This window comes from Lygodium microphyllum, chromosome 14 (assembly GCF_053477565.2).
Source record: "Lygodium microphyllum isolate KBCC chromosome 14, Lygodium_microphyllum_v1.1.10, whole genome shotgun sequence".
NCBI classification, from domain to species: Eukaryota; Viridiplantae; Streptophyta; class Polypodiopsida; order Schizaeales; family Lygodiaceae; genus Lygodium; species Lygodium microphyllum.
Genome location: NC_141148.1, coordinates 112,585,806 through 112,609,256, shown reverse-complemented (window position 1 = coordinate 112,609,256; position 23,451 = coordinate 112,585,806).

Below are 23,451 nucleotides of genomic sequence, written 5' to 3'. Positions count from 1 at the left end.
TTGCACCCAATTGTGGTCATGCGAGCATAGAACCCATGTTCTTGTACACTTAGCCATCTAATCTACTAGGAGAAAGGATTGATTGGATTGGCAAGACAAGATTAATCTCTAATGCACCATTGCCACATGTAGGTGCATGTGAGCATACATGCATCACATTGGTGTGTATCTTAGTTTCCATGTTAATGATAGCACACAACACACTAAATACCTTGTGCACACTAGTTGCACAAATACACACACAATGATACACCTTGCATACTTTAAATGATGAATCCTATGTAACACACATTACACCACACCCTTGTACCGCCACCTTATGGGGTGCCTCCTTCGTTTCTGTAGCCATCTTCTTCCTAGACTAGCTGAGAGTTTGATGACATCCTCTACCACCCTAGGAGATAGTACTCTATCCAACGAGTGAGGGAAGGTGAAAGAGAAATCAAAGGGGCTGTGGTTTTCCCATTGCTCCCACATTGCAAGTTCCTAGCCTTAGTTGATAGGATTACACTCCTCACGTTGAGGGATGGCCACTTGAGGAATCGGTGGTGTCCTAGCTTGAAAATTTTTGTAGGCACGTTCCACTTGCTCCTTGCACTTCTACCTTGCCTCCATCACTTGTTTGAGTGGCCTTGCTTCCTCCCTTGCTCTTCTAATTCCACTTGTGGTTACATAGGGGGGACTTGATTCCTGTGTTTATTCCTCCTCTTAATGGTCTAGTTTGAAATCAGGTCCTTATTGGACTGGCTCTAGTGTCTCCTGTTGTGGTTTCATTGGCCATTCTGGCTCCCCAAGCCCTAGCAAAGTGAGTTTTTGTGTAGTTAAGCTAGTTGAGAGTAGTTGAGCGTGTTGCTCCTCTAGTCCCAAACTGGTGCTAGTCTCGGGTGCCTTGGTCATGGAGTCCATGCTGTCGAGTCCTCGTCAATTCTAACTTTCTCTTGAGCATCTCCGCTGTCTCTTCTCCCCGTGGTTGCATGACATTCAATACTATTCATAAGAATGAGTGTTGTAGCTTCAGCATTCCTATCTTGATAGAGCCGAGGTTTTGCTTTTTGCTAGAAGGCACTCACCCTTTGTGTGGGCCAGCTTATAGACTAGTTTTTTGATTCGATCTTCATTTTTGGCCACCCATTGTTTTGTTTTTTTACTTCATCCCCTCTAATCCTTGGTTTTGGTACTGGGCTAGAGTGGCAATTACCTGCTCTTGCTCCAACCACAATATATGCATTTGCTTTTGTTCTTGGGTTTTTCTTTTCACATGCTATTTAAGTATGTCTTGTTCATGGAGAACAGATTGCAGCTGGTTGTGTAGCTCCATCTTCATCTTGTTGGTTCCTTGACTCTTGCAGCTCCTGGGTAGCTTGTTCTTTTTGCCTCTTTAGCTCTTTTATTTCTAGCTCTAGGCATTTATTTTCATGGGAGTTGAAGGCACACATGTTTTCCAAGGAGATGCGGGTCTTCCTCTCTTCATCATACAACTTCTTGAGGCCCTCCTCTCCCTTGCTTGCTTTCAAGGCCTCTTTTAATGAGACCATTTCCCTATTAATGATCTTCATCACTCTTTCTTGCTTGATCCATCCTATAGTCTATGAACACAGCCTTTTATTTATCGAGCTCTACAAGTACGGCCTTCTTGTCTTCAGTTGCCTTGTGGAGTTGACTTTGAAATTTCTTCACTAGTTCATCTTGATCCTCATTATGGTGCATACCTAAAGGTACTGAAGTGGTTGATATTTCTAAGTGGGGTACCTTTGGCCCTTGCCGTGACTTTGCATCAACTGCCTACTGCTGGTCTCTTGATTCTTGTAAGAGGGGCTCCTTCACTAGGTGCAAGTGCAATTTCATGGACTTTGCTAACTAGATACTACACCTAGGCCATGAGATTGCTTTCATTCACCACCCCATTTCCAGTATCTTGTGTTGGGGTAAGGGTTGGTGTGGTCGAGATTGGTAGGATTGGGTGTAATGGGGCTTTAGCCTTACCTTCCGACACCAGTCTTGGTCTAGCTTTCTCTGTTGGTGTGCTTGTGCTTGGCATGTCCTCCCTTGTTGGCTCACCATCGGTAGTTCTTGAGATCGAGAGGGTTGCTCCACTAATCTCCAAATGGCAAGGGCAATCTCCTCTTCTTTTTGTATTCTTAGCCTTTCTTCCTTCTCTTCTTGCCTCTTTCTATGCTCTTCTTTCAACATCTTTGACTCCTCCACATTTTGCAGCTCTTTGTTTTCCTCAAAGGTGGAGTGGGTCTTTTGAATGGGTATTTTGAGAGTAATCTTCCTTCTTCCCCCTTGGCTTGAGAGTTTTGAGCCTTGTTGCTCACTAATTGTTCTCTTGCTAGAGGCTTCGTGTAGCTTGTTGAGAAATAGAAAAATGATGTATGCTCTAGGAAGAGATGTCCTGAATCCCATATTCATAGTGAGGAGAGTGGAACAACCTAACTTCTATAAAGCATTGTACTTGACTATCACTTTCATATGGAATGAATACAATATCGTGATGCTTTGTACTTTCACTTAGTGTCTTTGTCATTGTTAGTCCATTACACAAGATTGTCTTTATGAGTCCAAGCTTCCATCTTGGAACCTAATTCACTTGTGTAACAGTTAGTCTCTCTTTGTCTATGTCAACATGAGTCTTGTCTTCATCTTCCATCCTCCATAGCTCCTGCCATGCTCTAGATCTGCATTTCTAACATGGTATCAAAGCCCAGTTGGGCATGGCACTACTCCTCTAGCTTTGTTTCACTCTCATCTAGCTTAGTTTGAGCAGCTCAAGAAAAGTCTAGAACCCCATCTCCTACTCCTTCTCACTACCCTGCTTGGCAGCTACCATAGCCAGAACAGGGTCTGCAACACTTTGAGCACTTGTATCTCTCTCTCCAAGAATTATCTCTTCACACCTTCTTTTGGAGTTCTCTCCCTCAAATCCATGTGCCCCTTCCTAGCATGTCATAGTAAGACATTGTGTGTCCCAACACCCTGCATTGTAGAAATTGCAGCTCGCTACTAGAATCACGATGGTAGGCTGTCGTACAGTCAAATCTCCCTATGTGCACTGCTAGATGCCCTGTAACCATAGGGATTTGGAAGCTTTTCTCATAAACTTCTTCCTAATCAAATGATTCATCATATAAGTGCGTCTACGAGTTTCCCCAAGTGGAAAACTAGTCGTCTACCTGATGAACCCTAAATCCACCATAGCCACTTCAACTACAAGCTCATTTCTCATCTCACTCTCTCATTGTTTACAGTACACTGAGACTACTACCACTCAGATTTACTCAATTTCCAACAAGGGAAATCTCCAAAAAGAATATTTGGAAGCTTAAGCATTAACAGTCAAGATTCAACATCAAACTTCCACTACATAGTATCTCTTGATACTAGCTAGTGTTGTTTAATACTACTATTATTTATGTCTCTTGACACATTGAGGTACAACTCTTTTGTTGGCTGATTTGCTACTGATAAAAACTGGCAGAGCTCAAACAAATAGCAAAGTTTAATGGAGAAGGTTTTCATGCCTGGAAGGAAAAGACCATGTACCACCTCATGAGGAAAGACCTCTGGGATCTCTTTGAAGATGATAAAGGGGATACATATGACGGGAAAGAAGATTCAGAAAGTGGGATCCCTACAGTAGCTCCACTAAAAACCAAATAATGGAAGAAGATGAATAACAAGGCACTAGGCATCACTACCTGGAGACTAAGTGATGATGTGCTACATCATATATTTGGCATCAGAGATGCTAGAACTGCTTGGGAGGAACTTGACAGGATCTTTGGTACTCAAGTAAAGAATTCAAAGGTAAAATTACTCATGTAGTTTTATAAACTGGATATAAAAGACAGTGCTTCCATTACCATACACATTAACAAGTTCAAGTTCCTAAAAACCCAGCTTGCAACTTTTAAAAAGAATATTGATGAAGATGAAGTAATAGTCGTAGTACTACTTGCAAGTGTAAATAAGGATCCATATGAGAATCTTGTGTCCACCCTAAGTAATGTTCCAAGTCTCTCACTTAAAGATATTGAGCACTCTCTTCTTGATGAAGAGAACAAACATAAGAACAAGAATGCAAAAAACACAATATTAGTGAGTTTGGGAATCTCCCAATTCTCATATTTTGAATACTAAAAAGGTGTCACCTGAATAACATGCCCATAAGTTTCTCAAAACCATATGATGTAACATATCATTGGAAAGAGATTGAAAAATGGAATCTATTTAGCTATAGAGTGCTCAATTTGGAGTTATAGTGTTTAAGTTATGGCAAATCCAAAGTGGAGTTATAGTGTTTAAGTTATGGCAAATCCAAAGTGGAGTTATAGTGTTTAAGTTATGGCAAATCCAAAGATTTGATCACGTATCCCAAACTTATGGAAAATTTCCATATTCCCTAATATGGTGTTAAAAGATGGTATTCCATCATCTAGGGAAAATCTCTTATACACAAAAGGAGCTGCTGGAAGGAAAAGGTCGAGAATTCAACACCGACAACAAAAATAAGATGACATGTCATTATTGTGGTAAGACTAGCCATATAGCCAATGAATGCTTCCATAAGAAAATAATGCATCATATGTAGAATGATCACCACTAGAACCAATTCATGAATGAAGAAGAAGAAGAAGATGCTTCCGCTACCATCAACAAATTTGACAGATTATTTTAAAGAAATTATCTTTCCCATAGTGTATTTTTTGTTTCCCTTAATGGATTTTCTTTGTAGAACAAAACCCTTACCAAATATGTAAAGTTTCAAGCTTTAACTTGACTAGGCTACCTATGAGCTAGTCTCCCGGGCCATGTTATCATGTAGGGGGGGCAAAAGCTAGCAAGTGTAGGAACTCATCATTTGAGGGGGGTGTTGAGAAATAGAAAAATGATTTATGCTCCAAGAAGAGATGTCCTGAATCCCATATGTATAGTAAGGAGAGTGGAACAACCCAACTTCTATAAAGCATTGTATTTGCTATCACTTTACTATGGAATGAATACAATATCATGATGCTTTGTACTTTCACTTAGTGTATTTGTCATTGTCAGTCCATTACACAAGATTGTCTTTATGAGTCCAAGCTTCCATCTTGAAACCTAATTCACTTGTGTAACAATTAGTCTCTCTTTGTCTATGTCAACATGAGTCTTGTCTTCATCTTCCATCCTCCATAGCTCTTGCCATGCTCTAGATCCGCATTTCTAACATAGCTGAGGTGGTTGGTCATTCTTCTTTTCATTAGTGATTTTTGCAATGTTGTCTTGTTGCTCTTTATGGGTTTCTTCTCCATCTTGTTCTCTTCTTTAGATCCAGATGGGCAAGCTTGCTGGGGTGGGAGAACGACGCTCCTCATGGATTGGTGATGGCTCTAGGTGAATTGGCGATGGATCTGCGATTTCTTCAACCACTTTTCTCTCCTCCTCCTCCTCTAGGTGAATTGGAGATGGATTTGCGATTTCTTCAACCACTTCTCTCTCCTCCTCCTCTAGAGCCTCCTAGATAATGGTTGTCAATACTCCCCCAAAACCTATGGTTGAGGCTTTGGAGGCATGTTTTTTCCTTTCGGACTCTATAGTGGTAGCTCGGGACTCTCCTCTTACTACCCTTGTTTGGTGCTATAGCTAGCACCTTTTTGGTGAGGCATGTATTGTTTTTTAGACATAGGCACTCCAATTCACGTCATCCAAGGCGTTTGCTTTGCAAGGCTTTCTAGTAAGGGTTACATCAATTCTACATTATTGTATCTCTGGCTTGAAAATAGTAAATGGATCATTTTACCCTTCAATCGAATGGTGGGATCCGGGATATCGGCTGGGTTGATTCCATAATTGGTGTAGACTTTTCTTTTGTCCATTCCTAGCATTCCATACACATCCCTCTTGGGTCTCCTTTCCATCTTCTTTGCTAGCCCCAGTGTCCTCTCTACAATCCTTGGATTAAGAGGAATTGCCCCACTTCTAGAGGTCTCACCTCACCTAATGGTCACCATTCCAATGTTCCCTTGGACGTCAAAGGTCCTCAAAAATTCTTTGCATTTACTATAGTTGATGCCTTGTCCCACCTTTTCCAGGTACTTAGTGAGGTTGTATCATTCCAGCATTTGCACCACAGCCTCTTTGGCTATCACCACTCCTTCTAGATTGTGAATGCTGCGATATTTCAATTGGTTGAATGCTCAGATTTCCATGGCTAGTCCATATCTTCTATGTTCCTCCTATGAGAAAGGAAGCGAGTTGGCTTTATCATTCTGTCCTACCATTTAGGTCCGTGTTGCCACACAACATCCCACAATTAGTTCTTTTTAAAGGATGTCTCTCTCACATAAAGTAAGATGACTAGAAATATCAGTGTTTGAAAATAAGAACTCCCATACAATGAGAAATATAACCTAGAAAACTGAGAAGTTAAAAATTCATATACCAATCAATCCATACATTCATTCTTTTCTTTTTGAATTCAATTCCTATTTTGAGTTTTCATCCATTACTCCCTTTGAGTTTTCATTCATTCCTCCCCTTCCCCCTAGAAAGGATAAAAATCCTTCCTAGGATTGTGGAAAGCAAGGTGTATGGGCATTAAAAGTGTCTATGACATGCCTTACTTTCTCAAGAACTAGTCGTAAAACCTAGGGTTCTATTCAAGAGTCGCATAACACTCCAAATCTTGTGGTTGGATACTTACCTGTGTGATGTAAGTCAATACATCAATCAAGAGGTCACTTGAGTTGAGCCGACTCACAATGTGGAGTTCTTCCTCCATTAGAATCTTATCCAAGCATGGGTGAAGCATGACAATGTCTTCTAATGGCTAATTCTTGGTTATGGCCAACACTCTAAATGAGGTGGGAGGAGCCAAATAGGGTGGGTTGTACTCTAAAGTCTTGATGGCACATCTTTGCTCCGCATTGGTCATGATTTGGTGTTTCTCTCGGGCCCATGAAAGCCACAAATTATACCACTTATGTATGAAATTGGACTTTGATTCAACGAGTCATTGGAGTTCAAAGAGTTCTTGGATTGGCATGGAATTTTTTCTTATTTAATAAGATGTAATCAAACATTGTCTTTCAGACTTTTCTCATGAGATTTCATCGCCAATCATCTCACTTGCAATAGTGGAATTTTTAACAAAGATGAATTTTTACTCTTCCCAAGAACACTGTAGGGAACGTACCTCATTTGCTATAGGCTCATCAAGTAGACCTAGGTCTAAACGTTCATAACTTTTATCAAATAGTATGAAAGTTGAATCCAGCCATCACATGCATGTTGCCAAATCATCCCCTATGGCCATGGCCATATTGGATGCCACTTCAAGAATGTATCATCGTGGTGATGGTGGTTTAAGGTGTTTTGGTGGCTTGGGTTTGGTTGAGTAGGACAAGTTGACTTGGGACACTTCCACTGGAAGCTTCTTAGTAGGTGTGGTAGGCTCAGATTGTGAGGTTTGCAACGGGGGGGGGGGGGGGGGGGGGGTCCACTAGGGTTTACTGTATGGTACCACGTGAGTGTAAGGGAGGGGGGTTATTTAAGGGAAGGAAGGTACATTTTATAAGGTAAGGTTCCATAAATAAGGGGTATTTTCATATATTTCTTGCACGCAGGTGGCGTCTCCTTATTACTACTAGTGAATCCCCTGTGTTTGCAACTCAATTGATACATATGCGTTGGGGTTCTTGGTGATTATCTTAGGACCTTTAGGTAGGGCCTTGTTCAGTTTCTCATGGACTCTTGGTTGAACTTTGGGTTGATAGACAATTTGAGCACTCAAGGATTGAACACCCTTTGTTTAGTTCTGCTTATCCCCTATTTTGATTGATATTGTGGAATCTTGGTTTATGAGGCTTGAGATTCAAGATTTGACTTAGCATTCGCGAGTTTGTGCAACCACAATGAGGTGCTACCCTCATGGTACCCTTGGGCTCGCAACACGGATTTTGGAACACAACACTGCTCACTCACATGTGCACTATGGGAGTTCCAACTCCACCATTTAGGCCTAGAGGATGAGGCATGCAAACTACTCATTTCCACTATTTCACCATTTGTAAGACTGTGGTTAATGCTAGAACCCACTTGAGTGTTCGGACCTAAGTTCCTTGATGCGATTGGGTAGGTATCATGGCAGCATGTCGGAATGTATCAGTACCCTCCTTAGGATGGTACATCATTATCACAAAGCAAGAATAATTTAGAATAGGTGCTCTACTCTAGTACAAGTAGAGGTAGAGATCATGGTAGTAGATGCCATGGTGGCAGTTGTTTTGGGTAAAATCAAGGGCAATTTCATGACTCACAGGAGCAGTCACATACAAGTAAAAGAGGCTAGTCTCAAGGTAGGGGAGCCATAGAGGACATGATAAATATAATGTAGGCTATAATAACAGAGAATGCTACAATTGTCATTAAAAATATCATATTTGATATGACTTTCTAAAAAAGAGAAGAGGTGGAAATAACAAAAAGACAACATAATAATTATGCATCTACTAGTACTCAAGCTAATAATGATTTGTTATGCAATACATGATGAATCCAAAAAATACAGATGCATCAACATTAATAATTGATTATACATGGTATGCAGACTTAGGTGCCTCTAACTATTAATGTTTCACAAATAACTTGGTTTCTATTGGAAAAATGGTTGAGTAGGGATTGTAAGTAAAAGTCCAATCATAATGGTTGCTTTGTAGAAGATTTCAAAGATAAATCCAACTTGGTTGAAAAAAGTAAGCATGTGGGAAGAATGTTTACTCTGAACGTAAATATTATCAAGGTGAAGTTGCTATGTTTGGACAAGGTGTAGAAGTTGTGGTGGTTGATGTTGGACATTTGACATAAACTATTGGCCACATAAATGTGTAGTGGTTGAAATATATGCAATCATATGATATTGTGCAAACTTGTCTATGTTGAAAGTGGCTCATACGTAGAAAGTGCATCAAGCATGCCAATTGAAAAAAAGAGTCAAGGCATTGCATTTTCTCATGATAAACATGCAAGCATGCATATACTTGATGTTGTACATTCACATCTATGAGATCCTACAATGTCGAAACCAAAAAATAGGCCCATTGACACTAGATCTAAGGCTCTAGTTAAGGCCTCAATGCTCAACCAAGACACCCCACATCCTCATGGCCAGGAGCATCTAGAGGTTACACACATTGATCTAACTTAGACACACGTTTGTACTATTCATAGTCCAATGAATCCCTTCCCAACTCCGCATAGGTAGTATTCGAACATAATGATGACCAACACCTCATAGCACAAACATAGGGGAACACCTCCCTAGCTTAGTGGTCTGACTCCACTATGGCTCTCCTACACCTTAGGGATTAGCCTCAAGATGCATTGTCTAAACATATAGCACATATGCATCATAGTCCTCTCTTTTTTTATAGAGCATTCTAAAAGAAAATATAATCCTTACCACATCCCTCCCCAAAGAAAAAAAAGTACTATCCTTCAACATAGGACTCCTTACACTCAATGTATGTTAATTGCTAAAAAATAAGTGCTATGCATCCAAGAATTGTTTTTTCAACACCATGTATATGTAATGCAATTCAAAGGTGAATGCTCTTAAGTGTACAAACATGTAAACTTATAGATCAAACAACGTGGATTGTACGCAAGCAATTCTTTTCACGATTTCACCCTAATGCGATGTGTCGTTGCTAAGGCAGCACCAAAGTACTTCTGATACTGCCCTTCTTTAAAAACTTAAAATGAATGAATCTTATATACCAATATATGCATAAAATTTATTTTCAATGGATTGTTAACTCCTCACAATCCTTTTTCCCAACTGTTTATGGTTTTGCATTCTTTGGTAGGTGCAAATATTTATGTGTTTTTTGTATATTAAAATAATAAATAAGAAATTTAACATAAAAATGGAGATAGGCTAAGACTAAACCTCATGCCCTAGCCCTACCATACACTCATAGACACATTCATAATTTTTTGTAAATTTTTGGCACATAAAATCTATTTTCTTATTCTTGATTTATATTATTATTTATTATTTTTAAATAATTTTCAGACATATAGTGCTTGCATGAACAAAGAACCAGCATTATACCTTATATGACCCCATGTCAACAACAAAAGAACCATAAAAATGCATAAAACCCTCAAAATTTTCAAAATCCCAAAATTTCCACATTGTAGGTTTCCTCAATTTTCATTTTAATTATGTGAACAGAAAGAACCAACTGAGAATTCTGATTTTTGAAGCATTAGAAATCATAATCAAACATTCTAGACCATTTCCCATAATATGTGCAAAACATTCATCATAAAATGGTAAAATCGAGCTCTTACATGTTTAATTTAATACAAATCCGCTCATATTTCAAAGTGAGGAAGTTGCAGATGCTCTTCCATGGCTGCTGATACATCCTCAAACTTTGATTTATGCTCCATAACACTTCATCATCATCATACTTCAAAAATTTATTGCTTTAGCCCACCCTCTCTTACATAGATTGAGCCATGGGAACAAGGTGCAGAGAGGAGGGAGGAAGACTGAAATCATAGATTTTCATTCCCTTCATCATATTGCATGTGCATATAGTAATATTGAGGCCCTTGATGCATAGATTGGAGGATTGTCTTCCATATCCTAACCTTCTTACCCAATGAAGAGAGACACAATCAAGAAATCGAAGGGGCGCGAAAAAATTGTGCCACTCCTTCCCCCCTCACATTGATATTTTATGAAAATTTTAAGCTTTTAAAGCTTAATCATTAACATATGGAATTAATTGGTTCAAGTCCTACATGTTCACACTTCCCTGAAGTGGTTTCGACCTTGTCAGAGGGCTAAATGGACTCAAAATTTTGATCCAATTGGACGGCTAGCTTTGTGGCATCAAAATCTATCAATCTAGCCTCCCTCATGCACTTTTCAGCCCTCGGATCCAGTAGCCACTTTAGAAAGAAAAACCTTGCGTGGATTAAATGGGGAGACAAACAGACTCCAATTGATGAATGGACACTTGCCTTGGATTCCCAGCATCAAAATCCATCTAGGAAAACTCTAGCTCATTGATTTGTGCTCAACTCATTTTCCATGAAAAATTACTCTTTTACGTTTCCCAAGCTACTTTTGTACTCAAAAAATGGGCCTTAAAATCCAGCTCTCATACAAATACTGCATCAATGCTTGGATATAAGTATGATGTAATCTTTATTGATGATCATCCAAGGAAGATATCAATGTATTTCATGAAGAAGAAATGTAAGGTGTTTTCTCATTTTCAATATTTTAAAAATCTGATTCAGAAACAAATATGTTTGTAGATTAAGTACTTGAGGCTAGATGGAGAGGGAGAGCACCTCTCTAACAACTTTAGTAATTTTCTAAAATAGAATGGAATTTGAAGGTAGTTTACATGCAGGTATACTCCAAAATAGAATGGTGTTGCCAAAAGGAAGAACACACACATTGCAAAAATTGCACGAGTTTTGATGATGGCTGAAAAGAAAATGCATGATTAGTATTGGATTGAAGATGTCTCTACATCTGTGTATATTGTGAACAAGACTCCCATTATTGTAGTGCATGATGTGATACCACATGAGAAGTTTATTGGCAAGAAACCACATTATCACATATTAATTTGGATGCATTGCATATGTACATGAACTTGATGAGCTAAGAAAGTAGTTGACTCCAAAAGCTGAAAATTTCATGTTTCTTGGTAAGTTCCCTTAAGAAAAAGGGTTACATGTGTTATAATTCAGTTATAGGTAAGCAGAGATATGTTTGATGAGATGAGTTACTAATATATTCTACTCAAAGATATATTTTTGCAAATAGATAATGAAAAAGAAAAGGTGATTACAGATCCATAATCATAGATATTGATTGGGCTAAGAGCGTCCTTTTCTAGTAGATCTATTGAGAGACCATGGAGTGGCAGATTGCATGAAAATAGTACTCATGTAAATGTAAAAAATGTATCACACAAGTGAAAAGAAAAGGTGATTGACTGACTTGGTGTGCCAGATGTTTATGTATGCTATTTATATATAGATGGTAAGTTTGATGGCTCAAACTAGAGTATCGATGACGATGTTTGTACTTCAAGTAATTGTACACTTGTTGGTGTGAGGAAAACCAAGGCAAATGTGAAATGATCACAAAGTTCTCCACAAGTATGTTGGCCAATGAGAGTAAGATATCATGTAAATAGATTGTCATATAATGGGTATATGGAAAAGGCTATAAAATCACTTGAGTCCACTTGTTTTGAGAAAGATATTGGTCATGTACATTGGAAGGAACCCGTGGATGAAGAAATGGCCACATTGGATGTAAATCAAACTTGGGATTTGGTAACATTACCTAAGGGAAGGAAAGCTATAGGCTATAAGTGAATTTAGAAAGTGAAATATAATGTAGATGGTAGTGTGAGTAGATATAAGGTATGACTAGTTGCCAAAGGTTATGCCAAAACTAATGGGATTGATTATGGGGAGATATTTTCTCCAATGGAAAAGATGGAAAATGTAAGAGGTGTCATTGCAATGACTACAACAATGGTTGGGTTTTGCATCAAATGGATATAAATAATGCATTCTTGCATGGAGAATTGTAAAAATAAGTATACATGGAGTAGTGACATGGTTATGAGAGCATGGTTCAACCCGATTATGTGTATAGAAGGCTACACAAAGCCTTATATGGACTAGAATAGGCATAGAGAGCATGGCATGAAAATATAGCATAGTACCTTGTCACTTGCTTTCTTCTCATCGGAGTGATAGGGGGTATTGTTGTGATTACCTTGTATGTCAATGATTTGATTGTTGGGGGTGATAATGTGCAAGAGGTGAGCCAATATCAGTGCCACTAGATCAAAATGTGAATCTAAGTGCTAATGTGGGTGAGATATTAGAAGATCCCAAGATATACAGAAAGATGGTGAAAGGTTTGAACTTCATAACTATCACTAGGCTAGATCGTAACCACACAATTGGCTTAAAGAATCACTTTATAAAAGTGCCTCTTATAAGCCTCATTTGAACAGTGAGAGATGTACCTTTCAATATCTTAAGGCTATATTGGATTATGGTATCTCTTATAAGGTTGACTTTGTGGTGTACTTATTTGGTTACAATGATGAAGATTGGACATGTAGTATTTTTTGTAGGAAGTTCACTCTAGTGGCTATGTATTTTTCTCTAGGAGTAGGGTTATGATTGTGAAGCAATAAGAAATAGGCCATTGTTACACTATAAAGTAGAAAGGTAGAGTATAGGGTGCTTCTATGGCAACATGTGAGGTAGCTTGGATGTGAAAGTTGCTTGATGAATTGGGGAAACAAATAGATATAAGGATTTTCATTTATTATGATAATATAAGTAGTATCTTATTGCCTAAGGGTCCAATGTTTCCTGCATGCATGAAACACATGGAGATTCACTACCATTTCATTAGAGAGTGGGTCTTGGCAAGCGACATTGATCTCATATATGTGAGCATAGAGGAGAAAGTTGCATATATTTTTACAAGGCCCTAGGAGAAAAAAACCTTTGATGATTTTAAAGCATACTTGGAGTATAAGTCATGGAGTTGAGCTTAGAGGGTAGTGTTGAGATATCAAGCTCAATACAAGCTAATACTCATGTACGTGAATGATAGTTTCCTCATTCATATCAATGATGTGGTTGGTGCATGCATTGATATATAATTTCAATGATACTTTACAATTAAATATCAGTTAATCTACCTACCCAAATTACAGGATATCTATCTAGTCATCTATCTACTTAGCATGCTTACACTATGGACTTCTGGCATATTATGTATACTGTACTCTCTCTTATTTTTTGATAGACTCACATAGTGAAGAAGAAGAAGAAGAAGAAGAAGAAGAAGAAGAAGAAGAAGAAGAAGAAGAAGAAGAAGAAGAAGAAGAAGAAGAAGAAGAAGAAGAAGAAGAAGAAGAAGAAGAAGAAGAAGAAGAAGAAGAAGAAGAAGAAGAAGAAGAAGAAGAAGAAGAAGATGATGATGATGATGATGATGATGATGAAGAAGAAGAAGAAGACTAGGGTTTAGCTTCCTATCTTGTGTATGTCCTCTTTGTGTGTTTTTTGTTCAATACAATCTCCCTCTCTCTCCCCCCATTTTTTTCATAGACAATCTATGCATCCATTCTAATTGGGAGGAGTAGCTTGAGAAACTCAGAGTTTTCTTTGAGAGATGTCAATAGTATCACTTGTCCTTGAATCCTCTGATGTTCCAATTTTCGGTAAAGCATGGTATCATCTTGGGTCAACTTGTACCCAAAAATAGCATTGCCATCGATATAGCTAAGATCAAGGTTATTATAAATCTCTATCTACCCACCAATCCGAAGCAGATACAATGTTTTATTAGCCATACTAGGTACTATGTTACTTTGTGCTTAATTATACAATAATTGCTTGACCACTTTACTCGGGGGTGTCACTCATGAATATATGTATATATAATGTGAGTTCAAAATAAAGGGTTTTTAAAATTATTTTTATACATTTTTTATATATAGAAGGGTGTCATATAAAGGGGTTACTTATAGATTGAATAGAAAAGGGTTGTGTTTTATTGAAGAAAAGCTCACAGATTAGGATATTTATAAATGTACTATGAACGCACGTTATATAGAGAATATATATATAGAGAACCCCCCGAGCCACTTTATAAGCTACTAGTCACTTGGGCATGGATAAAGAAATGCTAAGCCTCCTATGAAGCCTTTAAAAAGGAACTAATGATTCTTTCCATTTTAAGAGTCCCAAACCAGACAACTACATTGCACCTACATATCCACACTTTCAAAATTGCGATTGGAGCCATATTATGCTAGCCCAGTGAACATAACATGGATTTTCTAATGATTTTTGCTAGTTAAAAACTCACTAAGAATTATTCAAACATGTAGCATGAAGGATTAGCAATTTATGTTGTAAATAAATTTTGCAATTATCTTCTTGCTACACCTTTCATCTTCTTTGTGGACTATCAAGCATTGCTTATTCTTGTGAATAAGCCTTGTGCTGCTATAAGAAGCATTGCTTGTTAGCTTCTCTTGTTATTGAAATTTGATTTTTCTATTGTTTTACATAAGAAAAAACATTACTTCATTGTAGATTACTTATCACCAAGTGAAAAGGCCACACGAGTTGATGAGAAACTCCTATATGGTCACTTAATATACATTCATTAGAAAGCTTAGCTCTTTAAGGTTGACTTGACACCTCAATGGGTAGAAAATATAGTCTATGTCCATGTCTATCAAAATGACCAATTGAGAAAGTACAACTCACATGTCTCTTAAAGAGAACTTGGCCGTACCAATGGATCGCTGGTCAATTGTATCATCTAGGGTAAAATGGTATTCTTAGAAGATGCATCTCAGAACATGAAATTGAGGCTATGTTATAAGAGGCACACGATGGCATTGTTGGAGGACACTTCTATGAAACTACCATGACCAAAAAAGTGCTTCAATCACGGTTATGGTTGCACACTCTATTAAAAATACTATCGGAATCGTCAAGCACTATGATGAATGCCAACAAATAGAGTTCCCTCTATAAATAGGATAAAATGGATCTCACACAAGTGATTGGCCACTAATCCTTCCAAAAGTGGGGTATAGACTTCATAAGTTCCATAAATCTAGAAGCTCAATATTTGTGGGCTTGATATATAAATGCATCCATTGACTACATAACTAAATGGGAGGAGGCTTGGTCTACTCAAAAAAATGATGCAAGAGCCACTACTTGATTTCTCTCGAAGGATCATTTTATGTTTTGGATGCCCCATCAAGATCATCAATGATCAAGGGGCCCACTTCATCAACAAAGTGATTCAACACCTCTTATTTTTATTCTTGGTCATCCATAGAAATTCCAACCCTTATTATCCTTAGATAAATGTCCACGTAGAGGCTAAAAATACATTTGTTATTAGAGTCTTTACAAAACTATCTGAGTATCATTCTTTGATTGGGATCACAAACTCATGCTAGATCTTGGGCTTATTGCATGGCTTGTAAGACTACTACAAGCCAAAATCCATTCCAAGTTACTTGAACATTAATGCCATCATTCTGGTAGAATTTTTTATTCCTAGTCTATGCATCATTGTCCATGAATCATGGAAAGGCACTAAGGCACGTCAACATCACCTAGTGGAGTTGCTAGATCTTCTTATACCCATTTATGAGCTGTTTCTTAACTTTTCTTTGTGAATTGGCATTTGATATGGGATGTTATTTCTCTTTTGAGGTTGTGACTTTCTCCATTTGAGGAGTTGTGGTGGCACTTTTTAGTGCTTTCTCTACCCTTATTGGTTAGTAACGTAGTTATTCTTTTTCCTTGAAGTGCTACTTTAGCTTTGCAACTCTTTTTTTTCTCTTCTTAGTAGTCTTCTATCCTATGATGGATCCATAAGTGGTGGAGGGTTCCTAGATGGTGGTTTTAGCCTTATTTCTTTGAGCTCATTTAATGTGATTCAAGAGATTTGTTATAGTATCCTTATGGTTAGATCAGAATAATATGGCCTTCCCTATGCTACCTTTCCACTTGGAGAAATCAAGATATATATGGATTATTCAACATTCAATGCATCATTGATCTACTTAAATATCCTTAGGTGGTTCAACTTTTTGCAAGCATCTTGAGGATACATATTTGGGATATCATTGGCCCAATACTCAATGGGGTGTTAGGCTATATTGGTATTCTCTCTCTTTCCCACCCTAACATCATGTGGCTATGGGTTGGTAATGCATGAGGGTTGCATTACCATCCTCATTATATGTGTGATGTATGGATTGTTATACCATGACTTTGCAATTGACCATTCCCTGTAATAGACTAGAACATCACTCAAAGGATATGTGAAAATGGAGCTAGGGATAGATATGGCTTAACAAATAATATGTACTCTCTTTCTACTCAATGGGAGCTAGAAAAGCTAACACTAGAGGCCTAGAATAGTAAAGCATCCTATTCCATTGTCAGTATTCCTTGTTATTGTGTGGATTTGGATAGGGCCAATGTTTAAGAGATCAACAATAAGTTGCTTCATACCTAAAGCATCCACAAGTTGTGCAAACTGATGGAGGTTTTGAGCACACAATGGATGTTTTATAAGAAGTGAGAGCAAGTCTTCTGTCATGCTAGGTTTTGAAATTTTCCTTGAGGACATGTCACCACTTCCTAATGCATCTTTCTTGTCTTAATTTCTCAATCTTCCCCCTTTGTATGAAATTTCTTGTCATGTGAGAAGAGGGTCCCAAACGTGAGTGTGGAATTTTTGTGTAGAAGTTTGTTGGATATTACGGAAGTTTTTGGATGCTACAGAGTTCACGCTTGATGCATCAGATGTATGAAGAAAATTATTTGTTTTGAGCTCAATATTTTTATGTTGGAATGCTCTTGATGCTCTATTTTGAGCTTTATTTCGAACACATTTGAGCTACAAGATGCATTTGTGTGTCATTGGTTTTCATGTGTGGATTGTGTGGTGTTTGTGAAACTTTAAATTTTCCCATGTTTGTGTTGTTTAACAACAAAGTCAATTACTTTAACTAGCACTCCTTAAACGTCTCATTATTGAGTTGTGAGAGAGGTTAGTCTTGATCACCACTTGCCTAACAATGGGTTGTAACCAAAATCAATATATCCTTTGTCTCTTCATAAAACAGGTGGTCGATTTGGTCACCATGTCTACAAGACTTTGGCAGATTATATACCTTGTGCTTGCACATGAGTATTTGACTCATCAAGTGGAACGAGAGCTCTACACACTAAGACAATGTAGGATATATGCAAATTTCTCTTGGAAGAGGTATTTTCTACAATGATTGTGTAGGCAATAATAGAGCTAATAGAGGGGAACTAGATGCATATGAGGCTCATTTATTCTTCTCTCAGTTGGGAACTAAGCTCATCTTAACTTCAACATATAATCTAGAGGGTAATGGGAAGAGTGAGAGGGACCATATGCTACCTATTATGAAGACATTGGCAAATTCATGTAGAGGCAAAGTAAAGGAGTGGCCACTATTATTACCATATATGTTATGGCTAGGTTCCAAAGACACATAGTTTAGTGACTAGGTATATGACTATTGAATTAATATCTTGACAAAAGCCTACTATACCTATTGAAGAGGTGGCTACCACATGAAGTGTGTTACCTTGGAAATAAGGGTTGAGTAAAGAAGCACTACTTGCTCTATGAATTTGATAGTTAGAGAGGAGACCAGAAAAGACATTGAGACAAGAGTTAAAAGGTTGATAGCAATAAGGCTTCACAATAAGAAAATATTTGTCAAGAACCATAGATTCAATACAATGGCAATATAGGAACGAGACTAGGTGCTAGTCTATGACATAAGTCTACGTAATTAGCATAACACTATTTGCAAGGTCTCAAAATGGTACTTTGGTTTGCACATGTTGAGACATGTATACGATAATGCTACCTATTCTCGCAATGAGTTGCATGGGATAGGATTGAGGATTTTGATTGCAGGAAGGAGATAAAGTCTTTAAGAGACTTGAGTCTAATGCATATGAGGTAGAATGGTTGGATACATGTACTTTCTCAGACAATGTGAAGAAAATGAGGATGACGATGACATCGAGGTGGATGAAGGTCCTAAACCTACATAAGAATGATAGTCTAACACATGTTATATGATGTACATCTTTGGAGGGGATATATACCATAAAAATTTATATCCATACTATGAAGACATATGAGATCAGATAACTCCATGCATTTAGAGGTCTATATAGATAACATGATTAGAGAAGTTATATGGCATCTTGAGTGCATAGTTTTTTTTAAGTGTCTCAATCACAAGCAATGATGTTGGACTTAAGAGGAGACAGGGAACTCAACTAAGTCAATGACCAAGAGTTTGAATGCATGTGACCTTATGTAGGGGAATAAGTGGGGACTTATGGGACTATTGTGGACAAGGGAAAGTTGAGAAAAGGGGCAACATCTTAGCATGAGGAAATTAAGCACAAACTATCCTATCATGTATCAAACATGGGAAAACATGCAAGGGAAAACTCATGCAAAGGGTAGCTTTGGAAACCAAGGAAGAAGGTTGCATACTCCTAGACATTCAAGGTGTTGATTAGGGTAGCAAAAAAGTGATCTTATGGATCTCAAGAATTGTAAGAAAGTATAGACCACAATATTTGGGCTAAATATTGATGTCTCAAAATTTTAGCATGAATCTTTGATCTCAAGGTTCACAACTTGTTGCTTATGCTTGTCTATGACAAGTAGATGCTTGAAGTATGCAAAGAGCCCTCTTTAGGGTGATCTTAGGGCAGCATAAATATGGATTTTTTAATTGCTATACATAATAGTGAAAACATTATTGAGCTCATCCATTGATGCCGATATAGGAATTTCATAGGTTTCTTTATTTACCATCGCTTGGTATCGTCCCCCATTAATGATAGCTACTATATGTTACAAGTTTTCTTGGAATGGATATGAGTTTTGAAGCATTTGCGGTTGCATAAAGCCTATATATAGCAAGATGTTGTCCTATAGCAGGGCTATCTCTCAAATCTTATCTCAAAGTTTTTAGGCAATCCTCCTAACCGAGCGCATTGTACTCATACATTGAGTGCCCGTATTGGACTTGCTTTGTTGCACATCATACGAATCAAATGGATTTTTTATTGCTTCAATCAAAGTTTCTTTATTCTCAAATTGATTAAATCTTCTTTTATTCATGTCAACTTGTACTCTCTATCCTTCTCTCTTAAACTCCCATAGTTAAGGCCTTTGATCTAATAACTCCTAACAACATAAGAAGGATAACATATATTGAGAGATAGACAACATTGGAAGGCTACTGAAAAATGGTGGCCTTCAAGGATATTTGTTGAAAAAGTAGAGTGAGAGCATAAACCTATGTGTATAAGAGAAAGAAATGGGTTCAAGTACAATAACAAGATATTGCTTATTTAGTTTCTCAAAGTACAACCGGTACACTCTCTCTACACTTGAGAGTGACATCCAAGCTATTTATATAGCCTCACTATGGGCTAGGTTAGGGTTTTCCTTGCTTTGCAATTCATTCACACCTTATCTTCCCTCATGTACCCTTGCTTACTTTGGATTCCCATGCTACACTTCTAACACGCCCCTCAATGCCAAGGTGGCATTGGATTACATAGCATGTAAATGGTTTCCCCCCTCAATGAATCAGTGAGATTCCTTTATAAAATAGGCTACAATGATGTATATGGAATGATGATACAAAAAATACTACAAAATTTGATCATCACATGCTTTGGAGACATAGTTAGGCTCCAATTATTTGGGTACTTCAAGAGAGTTTGGAAATTTTTAGTGTATGTCCTATTTGTTTACATTTGTTACGCTTCATCTTGTTGGGATATGTTTTCTAGTAGTTGCTTACAATATGTCCTTGTTCATTGCAAAAGGAACATTTGCTTTTGGTTTCTTTTCCCCTAATCCATTCTAGACTGAATGATATCTTCAAGTGTAGGATTTGGTACATTTGTTGGGTTAGTGATAGAAGTTAAAAAGACTTTCCTTACTGCTTTTAAGAGTATATGCATGGCATCTCCTTCATCAAAACCCAAAGGTTAGACTAAAGGTAACTAAGCATTGAGACCCTTCATGTGGAAAATCAACTTTCCTAGGTCTTCTCCTTGCTTGTATTCCAAGCTAAAGAACTCTACTTTGAGAAAGATTTTGGAATTCTTTCCTCTTATAGTTTCTCAAGATTATCCCACTTCTCCTTTGTAGTTGCAGCTGGTCAACATGGTGAATTAAGGATTCATCTAGGTGCAACATTATTATGGCTTAGGCTCTTTCATCATCTTCAATCCATAGGGTTGGATGGATCAATGGCTTTGGTCCCTTTGATGAAGGGTTAGTAATCCCCCTCCATCATTTTATATTTTACTAGCACCTGTAGTGAGTGGGGGTCTCTACCATCAAACATGCAAATTTTAGGCTTTACATAAACATAGGCCATGAAAGGAAGCTCTTACTGATTGCACAAGGCAATGGCAATGTGTCAAATCCTTTAAAAGAAGATAAGCAATACAAGTATAAGCAATTAAAATAGTATTTTAATCCAAGTGAATAGTAGGCTAAAAAAAACTTATGTGTATTCAAAAAAATAAGATTAGATGAAGAGAAGGAAACCATCTATGTCTTTATATCTGACACATATGCTTATAGTGATCAAAAGTGAGATGATGAGAGTTAAGAATTTAGGGGAAGATGAAACACTTAATCTCTTGAATATCTTCCACAACTGATTTAAACCAAGATTATGACTAGGAAGTGGAGCATTAGTGCTTACAAGCACTCATCTCAAATTTATGCCTCACCTGGGATGTGAAATGTCATCCTTTGATGGACTTCTTGATGTCCATTAGGTGTGTCCTACCCAAAGACAAGGTTTTCACCTGGGATGTGAAATGTCATCCTTTGATGGACTTCTTGATGTCCATTAGGTGTGTCCTGCCCAAAGATAAGGTTTTCAAGTTTGCAATAAACTCTAGAGAAGATCAATCAGTGATTAGAATCACTATTAATGAATTCCATGATGATTAGGGTTGGAATGATTGAGCTTGAAGCTTGTTGGCTATGGCTGCTATCAGACTCATGGTTAGGGTTTCACTATAATTTGTAGCCAATAAAGAGGGAATTTTCCAAAACCTTTGAGGTGGAGATAATGCACTTGGGGGCTAATTCAAAGCCCCATGGAAGCTTGAGTGATTGCATCGTCCAAGGCACAAAGTAACAAGATTAAATCCATGCTACCAAATTCATGCAAGTTTTCGTGTTTTCTTTAATGCTAGTCTCTTTGCTGCCAATGTTGGGTTTTGAATCACTAGAATACTGCATCATGAGCCAAAGAAGAAGTCTCTAGAAGAACTCTTGGGCTATAATGCCTTCCTTTGCCCTCACTATGTCCTCCACTAAGTGTTATTCTGGATTGGTTGCTATGGAGGTCAAGAGGTATGGTTACGAAATGAACTTCTCATGTGCACTTAAGTTAAGATGGAGTTGGAAGGAGCTTATTCGGCCAAAGATGCTCTGATACCATGTTTGGAAAGCAAAGTGACTGCATAAAGCTATGTGCACAAGAGGGAAAAAAATAGCTCAAGGACAAGAACAATATCTTGCTTATTCAGTTTCTCAAAATACAACTGATCTCGAGTAAGTTACTCATGAAGATATGTGTGCATCACGTGGGTTTAAAATAATGTATTTTAAAAATACCATTTTTATACATTTTTTACATACAAAAGGGTGTAATATAAAGGGGTTATTTACAAATTGAATAGAAAAGGGTTACAATTTATTCAAGAAAAAATCACAGTTAAGGATATTTATAAATAGACCTTGAATGCACATGATGTAGAGGATATACAGATAGTAACTTCCCCAAGAAAGTGGTACACTCTCTCTACAGTTGAGAGTGACATCCATGATATTTATATAGTCCACTCTAGGCTAGGGTTAGGATTTCTCTTGCCCTTCAATTCATTCACACATTATCTTCCCTCACACACCCTTTCTTACTCAAGGCTCCCATGCTACACTTATAATAATCTTTGAGTGGATTAGTCATTGACTTAGTACAGTCGAGAGTACTCGATAACTCCTATGCCCTTCCTATTAGAATGAGTCACTCACTTTCTATTTATAGGACTTGTTGATGCATTTGGTTCTAAGCACTGATAAAAAACTTCCCATACTTGTTAAGAAAATAGAGAAGTATAGAGTAGAGGATGGTCCTACAACTTCATAGGGAAATTTAAGAGGGTATATGAGGACAATACTCTGACCTTCAACTCAAAGAAGACATGGACCTTTTGATGACAATGAGAAGTCTCTCTCTTCATGTCCCTAAAGGATTTGCTCATTTTGTAGTTTGAAAAGCTTAGATGTGGGGAAAACCTCTTTATATGACTCATAAACCTATAACAATAAGAGAGGGAGATAGTATGTAAGACTATGTCTCCAAGGTTCAATGCCTATATCAATGAATTTTCCTTATGGAGGGGCCTAATCCAAAATCCATTAATAAAATGGCTATAAAGGACATTCAAGTTTGGAAGATTTATAAGGCATTGGCCAGCATTTTAATGTTGGATAGATCCAACCTTAACAAGGTTCTAAACCAAGCCATATGCTTTAATGACCTATATAAAGGTCCCTTGCTCTTCACCTTCTCTTCATTATATAGGTTTCTCATAACACACATTTGTGTTTTTGGAAGCTTTAGGCTTTTAATCATTAATAAAACTCAAAAGCTTAAAACGTTACAAACACAAAAGCCTTATAACTTTAATCATAAAGATTTTTAAAGCTTTATCATTTTGATCTCACGTCATCTTCCATGT